Consider the following 12500-nt stretch of genomic DNA (forward strand, 5'->3'; position numbering starts at 1 on the left):
AGGGTGATTTAAATTACATTAGAAAAGCACAAGCCGTGGCCGCGGCCGCGGCCGCGAGGAGAGTTGCAACAGGGTCGAGGTTGCACGCGCACCTCATTAACCCGTGCCAGTGCTGCTGCTGTTGGTGGTGGCCAGCTAGTGTTTAGTGAACGCTTATTAGCGCTCGTCTCTTCATCTGCAGTCATGCGGCATGCGTCTGCAGCCCGGCTTGCGGCCTGGAGTGCACCACCATAACCGGCCTGGACTGGTGGTGGCGGCCGGTGGTCGCTCCACAACACAAACAGCCGCCCGATCGACGATGCAATGATGCTGCATAATGACCCCGGGACGGCTTGATCGACCGATCCTTCTTTCTCGTCGTCGTCGTCGTCGTCGTCTCTCTGCGCTGTCCAACGGAAATGACCGGATGGGGAGGCAGCAACCGGTACACCGGGCGGCGATACGCCGAGTGTCTCAAGCGGGATTGTCTTTTAGAAAGTTCGTCTTCACGATGGCGCACGAAGTGAAACCGGCGGACCACCGGACCGCCGTCGCCTAATGGTGGTGTGTGTTGGAAGTGCGGACTACTGATAAGTAGCTGGAAGTACTCGGGCGTTAGATTGTTTTCTTCGAAATGAAGCTCATATTTTCTCATCTTCCTCGAGAACACGACGTGGGCCACTCCTAGACCAAAGGGGACCACTCCTAGCGCGAATGCTTCTACAGCATCATACCGTTGACTGGAGTGCGGAAGGAGCATAAAAGTGAAATGAAAGTAAGCGCTTCCTGTGCATGCGCGCGTGTATGTGTGCTGTGGATCGATCAGCCAGCAGCCCAGCGACATATTATGCTGCTGATCGTTCGTTCCGCCGCCACACACAATGTTGATCCTCCAACAAGAGTGTGTCTGCGTGAGTTGGGGGAACGGAGCACAACAAGGAACCGCCAGGCTTCGGCAGCGCGACCAGCGCTTGAAAGATCGATTCGGTGGGATAGCTTTGACGTGGTTTAGGCTGGCGGGCTGTTTTTTTTTTGTAGGTAACGACAGACTAGTTGAGAGTCAACAGGTTCGGGATTGGAAGGAACCATTTTGAGATTTATGAGATAGTTGACAGGTAGCGGTGTGCGGGCGCGCGGTCGCGCGCGGTTGTTCGCTCGCTCGAGGCCTTTGGTTGCTGGCGTTCATTCGTTCGCATTTTGAATCCGCGAACCGTGCACGTGTTTTTCGTCTCGGTCCCTCGTTCGCTCGGTCCTCGGGGCACCCTCTGGCGATTCGCGACCATGAAGAGAAGGGGGGAATGTTACACCGAGCGAAGGCAAGCTGCAAGGCAAACCTTACTGCCACGCACGTTACCGCGTTGCACGTTGGCCACCGGTTTAACGGCACTCGTAAAGCTCGTAAAACCGAAATCCAAATCCAATCGCTGCACAGCCGTTCCGAACCGGTGGTGTTGACCGTTTCTAATGTTTTTAATGCTTCGACCGTTGTTTCTCCTTTTCTTTATCTCGGGCCGCGGTCGCCTGTTTATTTCGTTTTGATTTTATGCTCCGACGGCGGCGCAGGGTGTTATGGTGGCACCCCAACCCAGGGCACCAACGGTTGTACCGGTGCCTTTCCCTTTCTATCGTGCCCCGCTATGCACACGTGCACAACAATCTTGCAGGCTCCACGAAGCAACAACAGTGCGTTCGCGAGGCAGAGACTAGAGAGTGTTCCTCGCTGCTTTTTTTTTCTTCCTCCTCTGATGATCGATGGGCAGGATGGAGCGCGTTATGCTAAGTGAAAAAGAGAGAAGAAACATGTTAATCACCTCTCACCTCGCCCCGGGGAAAGAGAGAACCGCCTTCACCTTCTAATCCACCGGTGGCCTTTTGCAATTGACCGGATTTGAACGGGTTGAGCGCGGACACATTATAATTCAATCCCGCATCCAGCGCCCGACGTCATCCACGTGCAGTTTGTGCGCTAATCCGCGCTAGGAACCGCGGAGGATGCAGTTTTGCGTCGATGGGAGGTCCGGCCAGATACCGGATGTGTACCGGTTATGAGCGCAACAGGCCCCGGGGGCCAGGCGACGGTTACGCCACGGTTTGCGAGCCGATGCCGGCGTAATCGATTACCGTCGCGTCAATTAATCAAGCTAATTAATTAATTTACCTTCCGATCGGCGGTGCGGACACCAGCTCAGTGGCAGCGACAGCGCCAGCAGCAGACGCGATTGCACGATCTGGAGTGGCCGTTCAAGTATTCCTCCACCAGACCAAAGGAAAGTGGCCGGAACCGAGGTGGTGGTGGAGTTCAAGAAAGTCAATTCCTTTGCTGTCACTGCGGCGCTTTTGGTTGATAAATTGTGGAGAAAATTTCCATCTATAACGAATGCGTGGCCCGTGTAGCGTCGTTGTCCGTCGACGGTCGATGAAAAGGGCGTTGGTTATTAAGTTATGATGCTTGCTGGCTTGGGGCGTAAAAGCGAGAGTTGCGTTGGCACTACCGGGCTGCCAGCCTTGTGGTGTGTGATGATCGATAGTGATTCGATTAATGGTCGTAATCATTTTAAAAACGGAAATCAACAACAAGCGACTTCATTTTTACCATCTTTCGGGATCCCATCTAAGGCACTAGAGGACGATGCTGATCTGTTGGAGTTGTCTGAGAGATACCAGACCTAGTAGTGGTAGTAGTTGCACGTGCATTCGAGGGACATCAATTGCCCCTCTGAGCACAAAATGGCCGACCTATCATCGCACATCGATCCTGTGGTGGTCTCTGCATGAGTGAGTGCATCCATCGCGCATTGACTTAAGCACCGAGAAGTTCAACTCAAGGCCACGATAAATTTACGGCAGATAGAACCTCAGCGATGGTGTCTCTGTCGCTTACCAGTATTTTCTTGACGGGGTAATAAACCCAATTCTCCTCGCCGCGACCTGATCACTGATGGTTCTTGGATCATATTTCTTTTGGGGGACTTGTTCGGGGACAATGAGTAATCCTTGCGTGCTCCCTAAGCCACCACATCGGCGCTAGGTTTCTACAAGAAATCCGGAAAAACGGGAAGGATCCACTGTGTAAGGATTCATCGGTAGTGGCGCAGTGTTCCGTGGTTGGTGTTGTATTGCACGATATACGATATATCAGGGCCTCTCGCTACCCCCACTTCTTGTTTTCCTATGTCCAGGCGCGACATTGCTTTGTAACTCGCGGCACAACTAGAAGATACAATAAATCCGAGAACATCGTGCATAGAACAGGAGTCCCAACCGAGACTCTGCAATAGCGTTGCAGCTTGGACGATTTATTTTTAAATTCTCTTCTACGGACGGCATTTGTGGGGCTAGTGGGGCGCTTGGTAAGTGCACTGCAACGCGCGACGACGGACGAGTACATGCATTTCCTATTTTTGGACAATTCCGGAACGTGCGCTCGGTAACGAGTCGTGACGATTGGGAGTTTTAAAAATAATTCTGAAAACATTGGGCCGTTCTCTGCCGTTACCGCGAATCGGTGCCAACCTTTCCAAGGTAGAGATTGTATTGGGATGGATCATCATTATCGTAAAAGAAGGCATCAGGGAACAGATTGCTACTAATTGAAATTAGACCCGGAGATCAGTCCACGGAGTTCTGTTGGAGCGAACACAAGCAGGTCGATTATCTGGTGCTAACGATCAACAAATTTGGAGACCGCCGCCCGGCCGACCGGCCGCTGCCGATTGATTGATGATCAGCCGGTAAATCACACTCCGATCCGAGACCCGGGGTGATTCGATTGGGAAGAACCCGAAAATCATGCCATTTCTCACATCGCAGCTCATGGCGGCGGGTGGTCGATTGTTCGAATTAGTCACCGGTGATCAGAGAGTTATCCCCGGTGTTGTGGTCAATGTTGCTTGCGATTCGCTCCTCCGTCGTTCGATTCCGCTGACCATGATCTCATGGTAGACCCACCCCAACGACGACGACGACAACGATCGGTCGCGTCAGGCTCAAGGTTGCTGTCGCTGTCGCACCTTCTCCTTCTGCTGCTGCTGCGATCATTCCTGCTGTGCCGACCGCGTGTTGACCGGAAAAATGATCTAGAGGTCTGGCCCTTACGGCCAGGGGGTCCAACGATCCTCGGGCTCGGCGATCGTCTCGGCTGTTTGCGGTTGCTCGGACTCAAGCCCAAGTCTCAATCTGTGTCCAGTGTGTGCCGAACGCAGTGGACTGGACGCCGTCGCGGAACAAACCGGTTCTTGGGGTTTTTGTTGGTTTCCAAGAATTGGGACCACCGCAGCCACAGGCCACCGCTGCCGATCGGACCGCTCGGATGATCGGATGGGGACCGCTGAAGCCCCATCGAGAAGGTCCGATGGACGGGTTCGGGAGAATGGAGCTCTTGCGTTGCCGATTGCTGGTGCTCCTGCTCCAGACTCTTACCCTCTTCTCATGCACATGCACGCATCCTTCTCCTGAGGTGCGCCGAGGCCATGAACCCCCCCTCGTTTCGGCCTCGAACCGTGTCCTAGCCATGTCATGCAATCGCGCCCCGATCCTCGCGACTACTCCCCTTTGCTTTCCGCGAAAACAGTCTTCATCTTAATCTCGTTACAGTGACGGTGGTGGGGACGAGCAAACCAGTTTCCTCCTGACCTGATTCTTGTGGCCACCGGGAGACCACCGGAGTGTGCGCTGCTTCTCGCCCGGGAGGAAGAAGGTCTTTTCGCTGGTTCTCACATCCCCCTGATGATGATGATGATGATGACGGTGATGGTGATGCTGTGGAGGGTTGAGGTTCGATCGTGCGATCGTCACTGTCGGAGTCTGAGGATCGCGGAGGGGGACGGTCTGCGATCGACCGGGTAATTTGATGCAATCATGTTAAGATGGATGCTTGACCGGGCTGTGACTGTGCTGCTGCGGCTGCTGCTGCAGCGGATTGCAAATCGATGATTTCCGCCGTGACCTCTTTCAGGCGCCACGGAACAACCTCCCTTGAGTCAAAATCGTCCCAGCCCCGTTACACCGGGTTCAGTTACGAAGAAGAAGAAGGAGAAGGAGAGATCTGCCAAGCAAATCGAATCGATCAGCAAGAGGGCGATCAGCAAGAGGGCGTATGTTTTGCGGAATGTTTCTCGATAAACACCGATGATGAATGCGTTCAACGATGATGATCATGGTGATGAGAGAGAGAGAGAGGAGAGAGAGAGAGAGAGAGAGAGAGAGAGAGAGAGAGAGAGAGAGAGAGAGAGAGAGAGAGAGAGAGAGAGAGAGAGAGAGAGAGAGAGAGAGAGAGAGAGAGAGAGAGAGAGACTCTTTTCGAGAGGTCGAGAGGTAATGGTTTCGGTTTCGTTTCGTGCGAGCGTCGATTGATTCGTGCACTGGAGAATCGCACCTTTCTCTTTGCTTATTAAGTTGGACCCCAGCCAGCCAGCTAGTCAGCCTTTTCTAAGCATCTCAGCGGGACGATCACGATTATGTAAGCTGCTCCGGTGGTACGCACACACATGCCCAAATGCAAGTCTCTTGACAGAGTACTTCGCTCGTGGTATCGCGGCCAAGGTGTCCCCTTCTTGGGGTACTCAACGGAGTTTCGGCCAACCGGCCATTGGAGTGCCTTCATCTCAGCGTCGTCGTCGTCGTCGTCGAGCATTTTTGTGTGACTCCAGTAATTGCACGTCGTACGTACGGCCGTACCGCTGGCTGACATCGGAGTTGGACCTCCCTAAAAACATTAGCGCTGTCCAGCTGTGGCCACACTGTGTGTGCAGCAGTAGGAACAGAGGGCAGTGACCATTGAAACGAACGCTTGGAACGAACCGGCCGCTGCTGGTGAGGCCTTTGCAGGACAGTTGCAGTGTCAGCGCAGCGGCTGGTCGCGATCATTAGAGGTGTTTAGTGTCGTGGGAATGTGTTAGAAGACCCCCCACTTGAGTCGCCTGAGCCATGGGACACCGGGGCTACTCTGTCCGTCGTTGTTGGTATGCGGCTTGCGTTACGTTCACTTTGGCTTCATGACCCTTTAAAGCTAATGTTATTACGTCTTTTCTAAGGCGAGAGCCGCGGTCTGTGCATTGGGTAAACAGCATTTATGTCTCAATCGGGCTTGGTGCTGTGCGTTGTTGCGGTTTCCATGGGTTTCTGATTAATGATGCTGGAGATTTTTATTTTGTTTGGGTGAAAATTTGCTATTCTAATATTTCAAAATCGGATTCAGAGGTTTTCCAATTGATCGACGATGGAAAATGTTTGAAAATGGATGGTCACGAAAGCAACTTTTAGTTAAAAATTGTAAAAAAGAGGTTGAAAACAAGTTGTTATCGTTATACCGAGCACAGATCAGATCAGTGAAACTTTTTTTCACAAACAAAATGATCTTTTTCGCTGCAAAGAACAGTCAAAATTGATATGTGTTTGGGAGTTGCGCACACTTTTTTTTTATCGTTGCAGAGCGTCTGAAATAATGTTTTGCAAGTCGGCCAATGACAACCAAGCTTTTTTAAACTGTGAATGCTGCTACCGTGGCCAAGCACCTTAACGGAACTGTTTAAGAATCTTTCTTTTCGCTTCGCTTCAGCGGAGATCATCAGTTGCAACGATAGATCAACCCCCCGGGGGGGTGGCTTTACCGCGGTTGCTGTTGCTTGCAACAACCCCCCTTTTGGCGTCAGTAGGTCAGTAATCACACCATTGCAGATGTGTTCCGGCGCTGCTCTCCATTACGTCTCCTTGAAACGCACTTTTCACGCCAGTTGCAGTAGCACCGCAATGGCAGCTCACGACGGCGACGATTTTCTCGCTCGCCAGAAGGTGGCCAGTAGTTTACCGCGTCCACCGACGTGTGGCGGTGGCCAAATAGCGCCTTTGTCGGTGTACCGCGCGAGCGCGCGCGCGCGCGTTCTTCGCGCCAGTAATTTGCATAACCTCGTTTGGGGAGAGTGGCTGCAAGGGGTAAGAGATGGTGGAGCGGTTGCTGTCGGATGTAGGTACTTCATCATCTTTAATTTCATCTCCTCAAACTGCCTGCGCCAAGCTGCCTGTGGTCATGTCATGGCCGCAACCACCACCATCACCGTCTTTGTGCTCTAAAGTTCCAGATTCTGACGATCGATGATGATGATGATGATGATGATGAGTGGGCTTGAGCAGCGCAAGGTGGGCTCCGCAAAACGGGGCGCATTTCCATCGAAGATCGGCGTCAAAGCATGGCAAATGGTAAAGCGATCGTGCGTGGAAGGTGGGTCATCGTCACCGGAGGTTCGTCACTTGACGTTGAAGTTCTTTGTACCGAGAGAAATCTCCCGCGAGTGCGGCGAATGGAAGGAATCGAAGGAAGTTGAAACCGATTTTGGTCTTGAGTTTTTGGCCTTTTCGGTTTTCTCTCTCTCTCTCTCTCTCTCTCTCTCTCTCTCTCTCTCTCTCTCGTAATACTGCTTGCTTACGCGAGCTTTCGGCATACGAGGTCGATGGACGCATTTTTGGGGTGTCTTGTCGATGGCATTTTGGACTTTTTTTAATTTTTTTTTTACGCCACTTATTTCCCCTTTATCCCTTACTTCTTTTACGTCTCCATCGTTCATTCTTAACTGGTCGAAGGCTCTCGGATTGTCAATGTCCAGCTCGTTTGCTCCAAGGGGTTCATCAAATGTTTGCACTGCGAGCGCTGGCGCATGTTCGCGATTTCTTCGCGTAATCGCACCGTCACTTTGTGTGGTTTGTGTGGACATCATATTTCTTGTCTTGGAGCCTTCTTTCTCTCCAGCTCGAATGGCCAGCCGTGAAGCGTGTTTAGTATGAGTCATCCATATCCACAGACCGGTGCTGGTCGCTAAAGGTTTTTCACATCAACTTCATCTAACCACCAACTACTCATGCCGTGTGAGCGCGAAACAACGCACGATGCCCAACCGCAATTCGAAGGAACCCACGATTGCGGTACCTCGTGGTCTCCATTTCTGGTGGGAGACACACACCCCTTGTTTAGAGGAGGAAGAGCCACGATCCGTCGACTTTGAATCTTGTGTATTTATATGTTTATTCATACTGTCCGTTACCAGCTCTTTCTCTCTGTTTCCTCTTTTTCTCTTTCACACTGGGACCGTTCTACACGGCAGTTCGGTTCAGCTACCTTCCATTCTCACCGTATGTTGTCTGCTTCATTATTATGTGTCTTGGGCCTTTGTATTCCTATTTTTTCCTATTTCCTCTTTTTTTTTTCGTTCGTTCCGTTCCCTGTGTTTTGTCCCTCCTAAACCAACAAACGGTGCCAGTGTTGTTGGGGCCTGGTTCGGCCCAGGTTCGGGCACAACACACCTCAGCGTCAGCGTCACCTTATTCCTCTTTCCAAAACACTTAGCGTGGTGGCTGTGGTGCTGGCGATTGCGTAGGGCTTTCTATGACGCGGCCACAATTTCCATATTTATCATCCGTTTTTGTCATTGTTCCCGAGCCGCCGCCGTCGTCGGTGCGCACCACTTGCGGCGAACCGAGTTTGGTAATATTCCTCTTTTTTTTAATCTTAATTTACGTTAATCTATGCTACGCTGAGATACTGTTCCAGCGTTGATCTAGCGATCGTTGCACTATTACTGTAGCGTTAGCCACACTATACAGCGTATTACGTACGCGGCGTATTACGTTCGTCATTCCGAGCTGTCCGAGACGAGACGAAACGAGACGATTGTCTTGTAGTTGTGTTGTGTACTCACCGCAAACGTGTACCGAAGGACGGGACGGAAAGCGAATGGCACCAACCCATAAACCAATACCCGACCGACCATCAAATCAAAGGCTTTTTTTCCAATCGCCAACTTTCACACGTGACACGCGTGTCTGGCGTGTCGTCAGCACCGTTTATTGTGACCGCAATTATCCTGTGGGGTGTGGAAAATGGTCGACTCATTATGGTTCGTTTTCAATTGCGTTTGCCCGCCGGAGTCGTTGGCTTATCCATCCGCTCCGTGTCTGCAGCAGCAGCAGCAGCAGCAAGGTTGTTGTGGAAAGCGTATAAGGACGCTCGAGCAATCTCTAAGCTGTATTGGTTTTTCGGTGTTTCTCTCGACACCATCTTCGTCGTTGTCGTCGATGTCGTGGACAGATCTTGTGAACTCCCTCTCGATGATTTCGATTTCAAGTTCAACACTCACTTGGCACCAATTATTTTTCGGATTCGGCAAGATGATTATTGACAAACAACCAGGTCCACTGTGGGTGAGAACTTGCTCCGCCTGCGCTGGTTTATTATTAGCTAACGATCAGTGCGCGGTGGTGCGCAGAAAATGGAAACAATTCTTAATGCGGTTGGAGAGCAATTCTTTTGCTCCCTCTCGGTGGGTGGCTTCCAGTTAATGATAGGACAGTGGCGGTAGCACATCAAACGCCGCGCAGTCACCGAGGGCGCATAAAATCGTCAAAGCTGCTGCAAAGAGCAGCAGTTCTCTCATCAATCATGCCATTAACACGCGCGGCCCGTGGCCCATTTCACTTCGTTTTCGATATCGAAGTGGGAACGATGCTGCTGCGAATGAGAACCAACGCTCTCCTAATAGGGCTTCGCTTCCTAGACCTCCTCGCCCGTTTGGGGCGGCACATAAAGTGGACAAATTAGCACAATCGTGGCGAGGCAGGCAGACAACCAGACAGACATCATCATCAACCTCTCATCCCACGGACTACGGGCGTGTCCGTTCTGTTGTGCGTAAGACTCCGATGATGATGATGATGATGATGGTAGGTGTGAAGTGAAAACAATGGCCGAGCGCTGCTCTGCCTCTGCCTTTGTTTCATACTCATCATCATCATCCCAACAGCAGCAGCGCTGAGGACATAACAGAATCTTAAACAGAAGTTTGGTCGACGGAGCGTTGTACCTGTTCTTTGGACCGCTCATCAACGAGCTACAAGTTCACTGACTTGTCCAGGGGATAAAAAGAGAGGGGAGGGCCTGGGCGTTGGTCAGGTTGGTTGGTTGGCCGCCACTGACTCCGGAGGGATGAAGGAGAGCGCGTGTCGTCTGTATGCTAATGCGCCTGTGCGCCTAGACTTTCTTCACCAAGCGCCAAGCATCCGCCAGGTTTCGTGCGCGCGAGTTCCCTTCCCGCGGGGGCACTCGCCGGTGGCGCCAAGCTCCTTCCAGGGCGAACACAGAGGCTCATGGTCATTGAGCTTCTTTGCTCGCTTCCAAGTTTGGGAGGGTCCGCCATGTGTCCGCCAGTACGCTGCCGCTGCTGCTGCTGCTAACGCTACTTTCTCCATTAAGCGAAGTTGTTTGTTGCGATAACATACTGGCCATACGGATGCCACGGCTGCGATCCCCAGCTGTTGGTGTATTCTGTTTGGCTGGAAAGAAAAGTTGTTGTTGCTGCCACCGACCTCTACGTCGCCGCAACCAGCGCCACCGCCGCTGGACCACTTCATAAAGGGTCCGGTATGATCTTCTCCTTCGTCTCCTCCGACCAGCAACATCTTTCTGCAAATCGCGTCCCCTCGGCTGCCTAGCTGGCTGGCTGACTGGCTATCTAGTGCCGCCGCGTGTGGATGCGTATGGTAATAAAGTAATTAATTTAATGATTATTTCCGCCACAAGCGAACCGCGATGCGAAGCTCTTCACTGTTCATCGTCGGTACCACCGGTGCTTCTTGTAGTCACCGTCGTCGTCGTCGTCCCCATCGTGGCCTCTTCCTGGTTGCGCTAATTCTTGGTTCCCGCAGGTCGTTGGTTAAAGGGAGGTACGGGAGTCCAACTTCAGCTGTTGCCCTGCCGGTGCCTCCTCTCCCCGGGATTCATCCATGATGATGATGATGATGATGACGGTAGTGATGATTTCACCGGTAGGGTTGTTATAGTAATAATCGTTGTCTCTCGCACAACGGAACGAAACGGCTTGGCGGAACGAACCCCATGCCATCGACGACCACGGGAATTGAAAGTCAATTGCTGGCGCGAAAGCAATTTTCAGCGCTAGCATCTCTTTACCATTTTTTCATATTTATTAATAAGACCCATGAAACGGTATAGCAGCCGGAATGGTGGTCGAGGTGCGCAGACGAAACCGAAAAAAAATACTCGAAAAACCTTCTCCAAAAAACGAAAGACACAAGTTCCCCTTCGAAACTTCTGCTGGTCGTCATCATCATCATCGACGCAGGTGGATGAGAAGTCAATCACTGACTGGCAGCGCGCCATCCATCTGAACGACGCCTCTTTGTCGTCGCCCTGATGCCGTTTTCGGTGACGATCGCTCGATCCGGTCCGTTCCCCGGCGAGCTAAAATGAGCCACCGAAAACGTGTACTAACCACCAACGCAAACCCCACCCGATCTCTGATCTGGGCGCTGCAAGTGGGTTTGAAAGTTCCTCCTGCCGGAGTGGAACCGCGCGAACCTTGAACCGCACAGCGATGATCACCGGCAAATCGCGAAGGCGTGACGAGACACGAGGCGAGGTGCTTGGGAAAGAGATGAGTGAGTGAGTTTAGAAGGATTGCAAAACGATCGCTCACGATCGGAGGTGCAGTTTGCGGTACCAACGATTGGCTTTCGACCGGATCCGGTCGTTTGATTCGTTGTCTTATCGTCGATCAACTGGCAGTGTTTCCCGGGTCCCGGGTGCCCGGGTACCAGCGTGTTTAACAAGATTTACCAGAAAACCAACCCTGGTGCCTGGTGCCCGATCTATCCGGGTGTCGTCCCGCCTGGTCGCTGGTATGTAATTAATTTTTACCGTTTTAAATTGTTCATCGATCGCAATCGTATCGCTTTGGGAGAAGAAGGGCACAGGAAGAGACAGAGGACTTGCTGGTGCTTGGTGTTGTCGCTGCGTCTGCTGCAATCTTGGTAGATGCAAATCTTCTTCACCAGTACGGTATCCGTTGTAGATCAACCAGGGAATGTGTTGGCCAAATGTGGTCACAGTGCCGGGGCTAAGCGATAGAGCTGAACGCGCTGCAATTGAATGAGATCCACCGGTTTGATTGCAGCTACTTTTTGATCATCCATTTCCTGCCAACGGGATGCCATGTATTTCCGGCAGCGTACGCCACGCCATATTTGGCCAAAAACCATTACTCAATCACAGTGGCGGCGACGGACCTTGTTCCTCACTTCCGGCCAACCGTACGGTACCCCTTGGAGATGGCACGAGCACAGCGCGACTATCAGCAAGCCACTCGCGCCAGTCGCGTGGCGAGGTCGACTTCCATAAAAGGATCTCGAACGATCACGTCCGATCGGTTGCTGTTGCTGCTACTGCTGCCACTGATTGGCACCTAGGCACGCACGCGGGAGGAACCGGTACCGATAGCCTACAATACGGAAGATTCGTTGGAGCCCCGACGATGAGATGAATCCCTTTCGGGCACTTAACTTATGGAAGGACTCCGTTTCCCCTTTCATCAATCTTTAAAAGGAAGAACCGTCCAGCGAATGGTGGCCAGACTGGCAATAATCCGCACCGGCACGGCACGAGTTGTGGTTTAATGGCCCCAAAACATAAAACAGGCGCGAGGTGAACCATGTGTTTTCAGTTCCGCCCGGTCCGCGAT

The 12500-nt window shown here is 52.1% G+C and overlaps 1 protein-coding gene across 1 annotated transcript in view; it reads left to right on the plus strand.

Moving 5' to 3' along the window:
- Positions 1-12500, plus strand: part of LOC126572552 (MICAL-like protein 1) — a 34798-nt gene that overhangs the window by 9106 nt on the left and 13192 nt on the right. The window lies entirely within an intron of this gene.

This window comes from Anopheles aquasalis, chromosome 2 (assembly GCF_943734665.1).
Source record: "Anopheles aquasalis chromosome 2, idAnoAquaMG_Q_19, whole genome shotgun sequence".
Classification (NCBI taxonomy): Eukaryota; Metazoa; Arthropoda; class Insecta; order Diptera; family Culicidae; genus Anopheles; species Anopheles aquasalis.